The sequence below is a fragment of the Rhinolophus sinicus genome, linkage group LG14 (assembly GCF_036562045.2).
Source record: "Rhinolophus sinicus isolate RSC01 linkage group LG14, ASM3656204v1, whole genome shotgun sequence".
In the NCBI taxonomy this organism is placed as follows: domain Eukaryota; kingdom Metazoa; phylum Chordata; class Mammalia; order Chiroptera; family Rhinolophidae; genus Rhinolophus; species Rhinolophus sinicus.
The window spans coordinates 13,271,111-13,286,471 of record NC_133763.1 but is presented as its reverse complement, the minus strand read 5'-3'; positions in this window follow the sequence as shown (position 1 = coordinate 13,286,471).

The following is a 15,361-nucleotide window of genomic DNA, read 5'->3' as shown; positions in this document are numbered from 1 at the left end:
ATGCATGTAATATATATATATGCATATCACGGAGAAGAATACATGTATGTATGGATGGATGGATGTACATACATGTATGTACGTATGAAGAAAAAGTATATATACCAAGATGTTAACGGATTATTTCTGGGTATTGAGTTTGTGACTGGTTTTATCTTCCTATTTTGATTTTCTGTATTTTCTGATTTTTACATATTTTCTGTAATGGAACATGTGTTATTTGTATAATGAAAGAAGAAATGTTTTTAAATGAATGCTGGAGACAGCTTTCTCATTTACTTATAGATATTATTTGAAACCACGACTAGATGAAGTCACCTGAGGGAAAATACAGAAAAGAGAGGGGGTACAGGGCAGGGGCCTGGACTCCCACCTATGAAAGTTAGACATAGGATGAGGAGGAGACAGGAAAGGAAACCATGAAAGGGCAGCCAGTAAGAAAAGAGAAAACCCAGAAGGATCCCAGAGGCCAAGTGAAACAAGTGGCTCATACAGATGAGAGCTGACTCTGTCCCTTGTCCCTAAGAAGTCAGATAATAAGATTAGGACAGCAAATTGGACATTGGTCGAGCAAGAAGGAAGTTTATCAGAACAAGAGGGAAGGTGAGGAAGTGGAGCTTTGATGAGCAGCAGAGAAATGGGAGTGGGGGGGCTGGTGGCCATCAAGGGAGGGATTTTTTAAATGTATTTAGGGAGGGTATTTCAACACTGTTGTAGGAAGATGAAAGTGATCACGGAGAGAGGGATGGAGAGAAGGGAGGACTGAAAGGGCAACAGGCTTGGTGGGTGAGAGGCTTGGGGTCGCGCTCATGGGAGGGGTGTGGCCTGTGCATGGAGAAAGTCAACAGAGTATGTATAGGTGGCTTGGTAGTTGTGACAGGAGAAAGTGGAAATGAGGTATTTCTAGGCTGACTGTCACTAGTTCCCCCTCCTCCACAAAAGAGCAAGCTGTGAGTGAACGGAAGTCTGAGGAGAAAGTGAGAAAGATCGTGTCAGAGAAGAGAGAGTCAGTGGTCCAGGCGCTTGGGGTAAGATTGTCGCATCGATGTACACTTTGTACCAGGCAGTTGGCACCGTTGTGTGTTTGCCTGTAGCCACCCTCCGGTGCTCTGTGAGTTAGCAGACTTGCCCGGGTGATGGAGGAGATGAGCAGAGGCCTTTGGGAAGCCTGCCCTGCAGAGAGTTTCTCACACCTGGAACATTTTGCTGGAAATAGCTGTTCCTACCCCTGCCTAATGCCGGTTCGCACTTGGACTTAATTTAGGGATCACACCTTCCAGAATTATAATTCGGTACCTGTGTCTATTTCTAAAATTAAAGTAGGAGTTCCTTGAGGGCTAGGAATGAGTTATCTTTATCTCCTGAATTCTGAGGGCAGAACTTGAAAAACAGTAGGAGCTCAATAAATGTGTGTTGCAGGAAGAAAGTGAGGATGGGAAGAAAGGATGTAGGAGGGAAGGAGAAAAGATTCTCCATTTTAGAACTGAGGAAATCAAAGCTCAGAAAGGTAAACACGGGCCTTCTCATTCCAAACCCTGCTTATAAAACCAACCCAGAGTTACATGTAATTATTTGTTATGTTATCAGACACATGATTAGAGTTGCAGGCATCTTGCGTATAATTTGCTTAAGCTTCTTTTCCCAGTATAATTATTTATAGCATCACATTTCAAGCTCCAATCTGTCCCTGGGTTAGAGGATAAATCCTATGGCCACCCCGGTTATGGCCACCGTCAAGACAACAGGGGCTCCCTGAGTCACCGTCCCCTCAAAACTCTCGGGTTAGCACCTCAAAACTCAAATGGAGTCATCAGTGGACACAAAATATAGACTGAGGGTTGAAGCATTCAGAACAATCTACAAATTGAAAATTCAAAACTGGTTCATGTTTTTCATGTGGCTCAGCATCAGAATCTAACTTTTGACCCTCCTTCGACAGCCCTACAGTGTTAGGCATAGTGTGAACTGTGCTATATCTTTTTAAAACGTTTTGCTTCTATTTTCTTGTTATGTCACTCTTTTATTGCTTAGGCCAACAACAAAAAAACAACAACCCTGAATTAATTGTTCACAGCTTTTTTGAGGTTTAATTTACATACCATAAAATTTGCTTGTGTTAAGTGTTCAACTCAACAATTTTTAGTAAATTCACAAAGTTGTGCAGCCAATACAACAAAAATTGGATTAATTTCATTTATATAATGGAAAATTATGCATATCTGGAGCTTTCTATTAACATGAATTATTTAATACACATAGCTCCATCCCTAAATATACACTCCCTAACTCTTTCTCTCTCTCTCACTCTCTTAAGTTTTTGGAATATTTATATCTGTCTCAGGAAATGACTTCATCTCAACTCTTATGACAATAAATGGAATCAAAATAATGATCACATTCTCGAGTACTTTAGTACTTTTTTCCGGGACACACTCCATCTTATGTATTCATGAAAAGGGAGAAAATATAATCATAATGAGATGGCAGTTCTCCCTTTATAAAGTAGAAGAAAGATGAGAGCTGACATCTGATGATTTAATTACGTGGCCCAGAGAGGTTCTGTCTCCAGACTCCCTCTCATCAGTCTTACCCAAGCACCACACCCCCTCAGCCAGCTACTCACACTTTGTGATTATTACTAAGGAGACATCCTGCCTTGTCGTTGAAAGCCATTTTCTCCAGATTATAAAAGAAGAAAACCCATGCAGCTGCTGGGAATGCAATGGGCCTTGTTTTCCTACGGACCCCTTCATTCTTTACCATCGATCAACAGTCTCTGTGAGGATTCCGGGTTGAAAATTGCTGATCAACTTCTCTTTCATCACAGAACCTAAAAAGACACCATCACGGCTGCTCTGAAATCTACCTCTTCCATGTTCTTATGCATTTAATATTATAATATCAACTACTCTGCCAACTAATACGAGTGGAGATTCTGACATTAATGTGCCAATAAAACTTAATGGCAACAAGGGCTAAATCCTAATTTCTTACAACTTTATGTTCATATTCACTGGCCACAGAATACAAGAACATCAATAGTATAAAGTGCCTGGAAAAGAGTAAAAATCCTTCTAGAACCCTGTAGCAAAAATCTTATAGAGATGGAATTTCTTATCCAAGAGCTCCAGGAGTGGTTACCAAACTTTTTGATTTCATAGACCTGTAAGATTTCAAAAATATTTGGGGTTTGGAGAAGTGATAGGTTTGGAGTCTGGCATATTTTGTTAACTAAGGATATCCTCCTTGTTTGTTTTATTCTTTTCATTAAAAAGATTATTATTTGAACACCCCCAAAATAGGAAGAACACGTTCTCAGAATAAATGACTATTCTATAAGTTAATTAAATTTTCTTTTTTTTAAGTTAAATTTTCTTTTACTTAAAAGCTTATTATGCCCACCCACTTTTCTCAAATAAGAGCATATCCTCACCCAAAATAGAATTGACATTCATATAGACAATAGAATTAGAAAAAAAAAAAAATTGTTTCTTTCTAATTCTACCCAGATCAAAAGATTGATTAAAAAAAAAAAGCAATCCCAAACTGAATGCAATAAAATCTGGTGCTGCAGTGGTCTCACAAATTCCAGAGATTCCATGTCCTCATCCTGTCCTCCACCCTTTAATTTGTATTATGGCCTAAGGAAACCATTTCCTGTGCCACTCTGTCTCCATCAGCAAGTAAGAGAAAACATTCACTTTTATAACCACATCATAAAAAGTTACAGTGAAAGAAACCGATTCAAGGACTCAAAACCATGCACAAATCGCTAGATCTAAAGTGCTCAGCAATGGGAGTAAATTTCTGTGTTATCTCCCCTATTCCCCAGATCCTTTGCGACTCCAGGATAATATCATATACATTCTCCTTTGGAAAGTGAACAGTAAACCAAATATAAAAATATAAATTACATGTACCACTTTAAGTCAGTTAATGAGTTTTATCAACCACCTACAAGTGCACTGCCACCCTAACCCCCCTCTCCCCTTGGTCCTTAGGTCCTGGGAGAGGAATCCCAGGCAGTCTCTAAGAGGGAGATGTGGTGTGAATACAAAGCACCTGCCTGAAAGCCAAAGGGTGCAGGGCTGGGCTAGGGGCACAACGTTTGGGAACAACAAGGGGGAAAGTATTTGTTCCTATCTCTTCTACAATCCCATCTTTCTTTAGATCCCTGAAACGTTTTTTGCTTAGTTTTCCACAATCCCAGCTTTCTTTAGATCCCTGAAACATTTTTTGCTTAATTTTTCGTTTTTTGCTTAATTTTGAAATGCTATCACAGTAAAGGAAAAGTTGCAAGAATAGTACGAGAAACTTTCACATAGCCCTTTGAACCAGGTTTTCCATCTGTTGACATTTTAGCCACATTTGCTTTATCATTCTCTCTCTCTCTTTGTGTATGTGTGCGCACACACACGCAAACACACACACACACACACACACACACACACACACACACACACACATTTTCCTTGAACTACAGTTACAGACATCATGCTTCTTTATCCCTAAATACTTCAGTGAACATTCGCTAGAACAAAAATATTCAGGCCGGCCCGGTGGCTCAGGTGGTTGGAACTCTGTGCTCCTAATGCCCTTCACGAGCGGCGGCAGCAGGCTGAGAGCTGCCTTGAGCTGCTGTGAGTGGCTGACCTCTGACTGGCTACCGACTGCTTCAGCTGGTGGAGGGGGAGTGGAGGGTTGGGAGGCGGAAGAAAGGGGGGAAAATTCACTTATACCACCATAATACAATGATCAAAATCATGCAATTTAACACTGATACAATACTATTGTCTAATCTATGAATTTTATTCAAGTGTTGCTAACTATTATGGAGTGAATATGTCTCCCTAAAATTCGTATGTTAAAGCCCTAAGCCCTGTTGTAACTATATTTGGAGATGGGGCCTCCAAGGAAGTAATGAGGCCATAAGGATGGAGACCTTATAAGAGACACCAGAGAGCTGTCTCTCATTCTCTCTCTCTCTCTTTCCACCCCCCCCCCACCCCCCCTCACTCCCGCTGTGTGACAATGCAGCCAAAAGACAGACTTCGCCTTCTGGAAACCAGGAAGAGGGCTCTCACCAGAAACTGAATTTGCAGGCAACTTGACCTTGTATTTTCCAGTTGCCAAAACTGTGAGATTATAATTTTCAGTTGTTGAAGCTGAGCTCTCCATGGTATTTTGTTATAGCAACTAAAGCAGACTAATATACTCCCAGTTATGTCCTTTATAGCAACTTGTTTTTGGCCTAGCATCCAATCTTCTCAGAACTCTTAAAGTGCTTAGTCTGTCCCCCTTCTTTTGATACACAAGAAGGACTGCCATGTTTTTGGTAAACTTTTAGCTTGTATGTGTCCATCTCTTTAAGAAAGCTTTAAACAAAATGAATATTCATTTTTGTCTTGCATATCTGATCACCAATGGTCACTAAGTGAACGATCCCTCAGTGACCTGTCTCATCCTGTTACCAGAAGAAATTTTTCATTATTCATTGGGAATAATACATATTCATATCTTCATTATTTATTTTCTGTTTGGATGATCTATCCATAGCTGTCAATGATGTATTTAAGTCCCCTAGTATAATTGTATTTTGGTCAATTTCTCCCTTTAGTTCTGTTAGTAGTTGCTTGGTATATTTTGGTGCTCCCTGATTGGGGGCATAAATATTGATGACTGTTATGTCTTCTTGTTGTATATACATACTCATATCTTATTCACATGCATGCTCTAATTCTTTTTTTTGGTTTTTTTTGTTTTGTTGTGTGTTTTTTTTAAAGAGATAATTCTTTGATCATTCCTGGAGATACGTAAGCTCCCAAATTCTTCAGGATAAACTTCAACCTCTTACCAGGATTTTAAAGACTATTTCCTAATCTGCGTGTTCACTGTATTATTATTTCTTACTATTCACTCCACACTTGAATCAAAGTAAGCCACTTGTCATTTCCCATGAATGTCCTTAATTTTCCATTCTCCAGCCTTTACTCATTCTTGCTTTTTCTGTCTAAAATGCAATCCCTTCATCATTGATCAAAATTACTCTCTAATATTGGAGCTCAACATGGAGTAGAGCAAAATTCAGCTGTTTTCCAGCTATGCATGTAAACACTTATTCCACACATATTTACTGAGCACTTGCTATATTACAAGCACTGTACTACCTGACTGAACTACACCAGTAGATGGCAGGTAGAGTTTCTTCCCTCATTATCATCATCTTCACCTTTACTAACTGGGAAGTCTACTCTGAGAATCTGAGCAGGGTTTCCATTTAGAAGGACTCGTTTTCTTGATGTAATAATAACTATAGTTGGTCATGCCTCACCTTTGTCGACAACTCCAGAACTGAAAGGCACATACACATTATCTCATTTCATCCTAATGCAGAAATTAGTAAGAAAGATAAGCCTGTTTCCATCTTATGAAAGAAGAGAAGAACGTTCAGAGAGGTTAAGTTAACCAACCTTGACTGGTGTCAGATCTAGGATGAGGATGCTGGCCTTCTGACCCCTTGTCTAATTTTACCACTTCCAGAAACCAGATGCGGAGGAGGGAGAAACAATGTTATCTCTACTTTATAAATAAGAAAACTCACTTAAGTACAGCAGAAGTCAGGATATGCTGCACAACAAAAGCACCAAGAAAACATAAATCAGATACCAATGCTGGAATTTATTCATAAGTTCAGTTGTTGGTAATTTGGCCTTGCTTTGTAAACACTTAAAACTTGAACTAATATCGTCATTTGTTAAACCAGCAAATTTTCAAATGCAAGTAATTCTTCTGTATTTCCAGTTTTGTCTTATACTATTTAAGTAACTTTTCAGAAAAATTACCTATAAATATCTCTCATACTTCACAAATTCTATCATAATCACTGCTAACTTGAAAGTGTTTCCTTTCTCTTTTATCAGACACTAAAGTTTTATATTATTACAATTATAGTTCTCATACCCAGCTGTTTTTTTCATCTGATTTTGTATTTATATTTTTCTGTGTTTCTACATAGTCTGAACATAGAACAGGTCTTGGAATCAGAAAACTCAAGTTCAAAACTCTGTTTTACCACTTACCACCTATCTGTCAAAGCAGTAGTGTTATGGAGCCCAAAGCTTTTATAACTTGGGGGGCCCCTCTTTAGAAATACAAAATTGAGAGCAGAATTGAATATTTCTTTGGAATGAAAAAGGAAATCACAACACATTTCTGGAGATTTGGAGATTTTGATCTTTTCTTCTGAGATGTCTTTAGGCAATTTACCAGAAATACTTATACAGAAATGCTCTGATTGCAATCTGGCTCCCACCCCTCACCGTCACCACCACCACCACCCCATACCCTGTGACTCTGGCACTCACAGAGGCCTGGTAAGTCAGGGCCGTGAAGTTTAAGCTTCTTGCTTTATAGTAAATACATCTCTCTGCAGTATGATCTTGGGCAGGTCACATAACTTATCTGATCCTCAGTTTGTTCATCTATAAAATGGAATCATAATGGCTACCTGAGGAGATTGCTGTGAGGACCCAATGAAATAATTCAGGAACTGGTGTTGAAACCCATTGGGCACCACACAGGCAGTCATTATTTCCTAACAGCAATGATCAAGAAGTGGAGGTTACACATAAAACACCCTGCACTGTTCCGACTCCTTGTAGACACAGTTACCTTCCAGTTAGATTATTGTCATTTTCAATAAACGATCTATGCCTTCTTTTCTTATGTCACTTTTAATGGATTTTTAGACTAATAGATTTTGTTAGTTTTTACAAAACCTTCTCTAGCAATGTATGTGTAAAATAGGAATTAGGTAAAGCAACACTCTATCTGGGCCTTCCCTGTAATTACTTCTGAAAATAATGCATAATAAAACCAAACTTTTTTGTTGTTGTTGTTGCACTGAAGCGATTAGAAAAAGGTTAAAGGACTCAAGAGATTCAACGGCTCAGGCCTGTAAGCAGATGGGCCATTCATAACTTTGTAGTTTCTAATTCAGAGCAGTCTCAGATGAATTTCCTGCCCAAGCTGGTCTGTTTATGGAACAAAAGCCTGGAGATGTGTCTGTTTCACGCCCCACTGGAAGCGCACACTGCTCAGGGCTGGCCTCTTCGGTGGCCTATAGTCATCAGAGGGACTCACCGCCCTCAGCAATTTGGCTTTTACAAATCACTGCAGGGAAATCCAGTTTAGGCAACACATAAACGCTTTCCTTCATACCACTGGAACTCTCAGCAATCCTTTTTATCTTGTAAGTAACCCGCAAAGGTTTCAATGAACTATTTCCTGTTACTGCTTCCTCACCAAGAAAGGTTCCTTTTTCTGTGGCGACTTTTCCAAAATGCTGTGAGAAGTCTGAAGGTGACCCCTGAAAGTTGTCTCTAAGTCATCTATTCCACAGTTTACAACATAGATCCCTCCAAGGGCCATTTTCATGTGGCTGCATTTTACCTGACATCCCACCGGCTCTGACAAACAGGGACTAATTAGGTCCCTGTAAAATAATACACAAAAATGTGGGAAAGGTGCTAATACTACAACAGGCAAGAGATGCCACGTGTCTCATTCTATTTTAAACAATTAGCCTCAGTTTTCTTCTTGCCTTTGTGAAAGAAATGCTTGTGTAATTAACAACTACTCCAGCCTCAGCTCAGTGTCCTTATCTTGGATAATAACAGAAGGAATGGATAGGATAACTGCAAGGTGGGTAAGAGAGATGGACCTGAAAAGGAAGCATGGCACCATCTCACAAGCAGATCTGAGGCTGAGGGGCAAGAAAATGGGCCCTCCACAACCTCTGAGTGTTGGAGAGAGGAAACAAGAAACCAATTAACTAATTTTAAACAGTGTGTAGTGAGGCATAGATATTACTTCCCAAGATTTCTTTTATTGAGTCTTCAGTTTTCGCTTTCATATTTAAGAAAGAATATATGTTTAAGACACTTGGAGATAACTGAATACTTATGAACAAATTTTCTTAAATACTAAAAGTAAATGTCTAGTAATGGTACATTCTGCAAGAGAGATAGAATTGACCTCAACTTTTAAATTAAATTTAAAATAAGTCTGCTCTGACTTATCAACTTTTGATTCTATGGTAAAGTTCATGATTCCATCTCTGTTAAGATACTTGGTCCACCTATCTATATCCCAGTCCAAAAGCATGAGAAATTGGTACTAATCCCTACTATTGCTCTTCCCAAAACTTCAACCCAGGTATCTCTTCCACATCTTGAATTTTGGCTTTCATATTCTTCAATTAGGTTGAGCTGATTTTTTTCTTTTTTTCAGTAACATCAGTGTAGCTCAATCAATGGTGATTTCTAATAAGGAGAGTGTGTCCAACCCTATGCCTGAGAAGAATGCTTCCCACATACACATACATAGATACATAGATGTATATTTATTAGCTAAATGAATGAATGGTAGAGAAATCCCTTTCCATCCTAAAAAAAAAAAAAAAAAAGTTAAGAATTAGAGTACAATAATGTAATGGGGGGAAAAAGAACATTTAGGATAAGATCCATGTTATAAGAGGCTATCTGGATAGTTTTTTTCATTGACTACAATCTCTGAGTATTATATAATTAATATATTATATTTACTCCATTGTTCAAAATTGGTCCATGGATTACATGTCTGCCACAAATGCAATAATTCACACTATTACACTAGCCTAATATAGGAAGCTGAAAATTGACCCTCAAAGATGTTGAAATGTGAATCTCCAGAACCTATAAACGTGTTGCCTTCTGTGGTAAAAAGGACTTGGCAGATGTGATCAAGTTGAGGATCTCGACATGGAGAGATTAGTCTGGATTATCTGGGGGGGCCCAATGCAATCACAAAGGAGGCACAGGGAGATTTGACTAGAAAGAGGAAGGTCAGAGGTATGTGGCATAAGGAAGACTCCACCAACCAATCCTAGCTTCGAAGATGGAAGAAAGGGCCAGGAGCCAAGGATGCAGGCAGCCTCCAGAAGCTGGAAATGCCATGAAATGAATTCTTCCCTGGAGCCTCCAGAAGGAATGCAAGCCTTCTGACACCTTGATTTTAACTCATGGAAACTGACTTCAAATTTCTGACTTCCAGGCTCTAGGATAATAAATTTGTGTTATTTTAAGCCTCTAAATTTGTTGCAGCTTGTTACAGCAGCAACAGGAAACTCATACAGCATAGTGTAATAAGTCTCATTCTACAGAGAGATCCCTAAGATCTATCTCTTTCCAAGTTCTATGATCCACAGTAAACAGGCAGTGACTTGACTAAGATGAATTGATACCCCTTGAGAAGGAATGACAAGAAGAAACCGACCAATCTAAAAGTTAAAAGTGTCTATGAACATAATCCAATGTAGACTATTATTATTACATTGCTTTTTAGGAAAGAATGTATTCAATAACTGCTTTTATATGCCTTTCAAGTTATTTTAAGGTTTTATAAAAAATACTAATTCAATGAACTCTAGAATCCTGTAGGACTTAATGATAACAGGAAACACAATATGTTGATAATTATAATAACTGAGAAGGCCTTAATAGTGTATGTTGGGCTTTATTTTTCTAGATTCAATGTAGTTATAGTAACAGATGGTAGAGGAAGGTTCTGTCAGAAGAAGCTACAGCTGGTCATTGAGAACCAGGTCAAAGGTCTTGTTCAAAGAGCTCCATTCCTTCTTGCAACGTGCCCCATCCAGCTCTTGTGCACTCCCCAGACGTGGAAGATGCTGAGATCACGTCCAGGCGTGCACCTGACACCTCTTGCAGCTGTGGCCTCGGGTCTTGAAATGCATTTTTTGGGTGGATGCAGTGGAAGCCTAGAAAGCCTGCCCAGCTGAGAAGTTGCACAGCCTGGAGGTGTGTTCACTGTAGAGCCTGGGCAGCAAATGCCAGCCAATAAATAACCGTGGCCTCATTTTGTTCGTATTCTTATATTTGATCTCCTTCCCTCTTAACCCCTTCTGTGGGGGTCGGCTCAAGTATCATTTCCCTAGGGAAACCTTCCCTGCCTGACCACCCATCTACTTGGATCCTTTCATTATAGACACCATCAAAATACTGCATTCATTCTGAAGGAAAGGAATTCCTTTCCTTATCATGGTCTGTAGTTATGAGTGTCTCTCTCTCCATCAAACATTAAATCCCACAAGATTGAAAGCAGGTCTGATCTATCCTTCCTAGTTTATGGTAGGACACGATCGATATTGTAGAGTGAATGAGTGAATAAGGAGCCAGGATGTGGACCCAGGCTCCCTTCCTCCTCCCCTAACCAATACTTGGCTAAGCTACAAATAATTCCATGTAGATGAGTCAGTGTAGGTGAGTCAAGAAGACAACATTCCAGAACATTTAGACTATATTTGTTGAGCGCCCACTGGGATCTGGAACTCTTCAGAGAGCTACAATCTAGAAGAGGAACTAAGAGGACCTAAAACAGCTACAAAAAAAAAATGGAAGTAATGACAACCACAAGTGAGGGACAGATAAAGTGCAGTGGCAATTTAGAAGAGGCCAAGTGACTTCCAGTCGAAGGTTATCCTGCCTTATTTCCTGAGCCACCTTTCTTGATAATAGTCCACTCTCCCTTGCCCCTCAGTCCTTTTGTCACATCCATTGGGCACGTGGAGGTGCTGTCTGTTGCCTGTGCTGTGCCACCGGATCAGCGGGCCCTGATGCCCAGGGGAGGGCAGACGAGTATCGCTGTGCCTGAGTGCAGGGCCCTGCCTGTGGGCTTCACCCAGCCGAGGAAACGAGTGGGGCTGAATGAACACAGATGCCATGATAGACCTAGGAGAGGGCCTGAACTCCTGCCTGCTAACCTTGAGCTAGTCCCCAGTGCTGATTGGCATGTGTCCTGTGTCTCCCTGGTCAAATCCCTTCCCCATTCTTCTCAAGGATTGTTTCAGAAATACTTCATTCTCCTCACATCTCCAACAGTGCCTCCTTTTCTCTCTCAGCAGATGCCCCTGCCTCTTAGTCCACAAAGAAACTCCAGTCAAAGAATTTGCTGAGGAGAGTCCTCACCCAAGGGCAGGCCCGCCTTCCAGGGGCAGCCCACTTCCAATGATAGACCCAGGCCTGTAAAACCATGTCTCCTTACCCGACTAGGGACAACTTCAACGAGCCTCAGAGCTCCCCATGGAGTTGGCCGAGATCTTCACTGAGACAGCACAGCCTCCCACCCTCCCCCTGGGTCACTTCCTGCTTCCTTCCCTTCCTGGGGTTCCAAGAGCGCTTCCTGCATTAGCATGTCCTGCCTGCTAATCTCCATCGCAGTCTGCTTCCCAGACAATACATGGACTACCAGCTCCAGCCGCTCTTCTTCAGGAGCCTTCTCTGCACCAGCCTCCCTCTCCACCAATCTCACCACTTCAGTCACTCTGGCCTTTGAACATGGAATGCTTGCTCCCTCCCTGGGGCCTTTTACCTGCTGCTCCCCAACCCTCTTTACCTAGTTACCTCAGGCCTATCCACTGACAGCTCACCTCAAACTTAACTTTCTCCTGAGGAAAACAGATCAGTTTCTTTTGTCACAACCTCTCAGGGGACCTTACTTCTCTCCTTCATAGCGCTTAGAGTGGATCTCCCCTCCCAGAATTTAAGCATGCTAGCAGGGCTTTTTTTTTTTTTTTTGGCTTATTATGGCATCCTTTGTGTTTTGCATAGTTCCAGCTGGTGTGCTAAAACCTGAGCACATTCCCTCAGGGAGCTTACAGTTCACTAAGACAGACAGTAGTGTGGACGCTCAAGACGGCAGTAGACCTTCATTTCACTAATGAAGAAACTGAAGTTTGTGATGGACAAGGCCCCAGTCAGTAAGAAGAATTGGTATCAAGCTAATTAACTCCAAGACTCAGGGAGAAAGGAGGGGAAGAGGGAGGGAGGCATGAAGGAAGGATTACAATGCCTGTTAACTTACTAAGTTATTTTGATGTGGCCTGAACTAGGTAGTTTCTTCTGAATCACAAAATTCTCTCTGTGAATTCCTAGTGATTTAGAACTACATTGCCCAGTGCAGTCGTCATTCACCACGTGTGACTACATCGAGCCCTTGAAACGTGGAGGGTCTGAACGGAGACGTGGTGTAAGTGTAAAATGGACATTGGATTTCAGACTTAGAATGGAAAAAAAAAGGAATGCAAAATACTTCACTAATAATGTATATTAATCACTTTAAAATAATATTTTGTATATATTGGGTTAAATAAAATGTATTATTAAACTTTAAAAAAAAGTGGTAGAAGCCCTCTCTCCTGACAATATTTGCACTCATTGTTAGTTGAGCAAAAGTGTTTAACAAACTGGAGAAAGTCTAGTAGCCAACTAGCTCTGGGTGAACAGGGAACTTGGGAATGAAGAATGTGGGTCATTCTTCATGAATGTTGGTTAAGAGAACGTTAACACTAAACAAACAAGATAACTCACTGTGCTGTAAAGAAACGCAGTTGATAAGGTACAAAGTAACTACTGGACCACATTAGATAGATGAATATTTGGCAACAAGTAATTTGGTGAATGCCTGTGGGGTGGCAAGAGGCTGAGCAAAGACTCAGAGATATAATTGTGGTGTATTTACAGGGAACTGTGACTATTTAGTTGGGCTTGAGTAAAGAGTTCATATAGTGGAGTAAAGTAAGCTCACACATAAAATTTGATATACTTGGTATATGCAGCCCATGAACTACTCACTTCTTACATGCAGAAATGTAGCATACATTTACTTTACCAGAAGAAAGGGGCCCAACACACGTGAGAGACTAATGGTGACAAGTAAGCATATGAATGCCACAGGGCAAAGGGTCATTCATTTACTTTTTGCTCTGGCTGAGCATTTTTATTTTCTTCTCCTATCCAACCTAGGCTTAATTTTTAAAAACTTATTATTGAAGCATAATGCACATACATACAGAAAAATTCACATAATAGTAGAGCTTGGATTTGTAAACTTAAATACAACCATAAGACAGCACCCAGCAAGAAACGAAGCATTGTAGCACCCCTGACGCCCATCCCCCCCAGGGCTCCTTTCAGCAACCCTTCCTCCAAGGTAACCACTCTCCTGACTCCCGATAGTATACATTCGTTTTGCCTGTTTTTGTGCTTGTATAGAAATGGAAGCATACACTAGATGCTCCTTTGTGCCTTATGCTTAATGTTAAAGACTCAACCCAAATCTCAGACGATTGAATGAATCCCAGCTCAGTATTATACTATGAGTTTAGACAAGCCTCTTCACTTAAGCCTGTTTCCATCCATAGAAGTGGATTATAACAATGTGTATCACCTAATAGAGTTGTTGGAAGGATTAAATGAGCTAATGTATGTGACTGGTACAAGGCAGCTGCTACATTGTTCTCCAATTTATTCTGTGAACACCCTGGGTGGTGCAGGATCCCTGGCTGGGGCCCAGCCAATTCTCCATAGCACATGGGGGAAAAACCCGTACTATCTAGGCAGTGACCAGCCATTTCCTTAACTCTCAAAAGTGAGCATCAACAAATAGAGAACTTGGCTACGTGACCCATTTCACTCGGGGCCAAAGAAGAGATGCCATTTCTGTTGCATACTTATTCATCTCCCCTTCTAGAATATCTGCTTCCTTCCGGGAAGGGTCATGTCCTGTTTACCATAGTATTCCCAGGATTAGCACCAGGTACTATAAGCACTCACTTAAGTACTGGTTGCTAATTGAACGAATACATAAGTGCTAACTGTATTGGGGCTTAGAAAATTGTCAGAATCTGATCCACTCTCTTGAGCTACGGTTGGCAAAATTACAGTAGTAAAAATCAGAGTAAAGTCAATCTCCCTCCCTCTTTCCGTGTGCCGGCCAGGAAAATCCACTCAAATCTAGCACATCCTGTACTTGGAACTTGAATAAGCACACCAGGTCTGAGACCTTCAGAAATTACAGTATACTACGCTGCTTTTAATACTGAGTTTGCTCAAACTCAACAGCTTTTAATGTACTCATGCCAAGATACTAACGTTTTCAAAAACATTCTCTTCCTAACACGTCAGCCATGAATAATTTTCTTTCCTGGTGTATTTTATCTTAGTTTTCTACCAATATATTTCACATATTCTTGATTATCGCCTTTTTTTTTTTTTTTTTTAGCAGGAAAGGGGAAAGTGTAACGTTCGGAAGGAATTTCACTTGGTTCATTTCACCCTCCACTACTTAATTAAAAATAAATTTTCACTTCTCACGAAATGAAGTACCTCTTCAAAACCACCATCTGTTTTACATTAAAGTTCTGATTGGCTGGCAAACCTATCACTCTATAACTGGATAAATCAAGCAGAAAATTGCATGGTTATAAAATGAGTTAAAAGATTTTAACAAAATAATAGTTTACTGA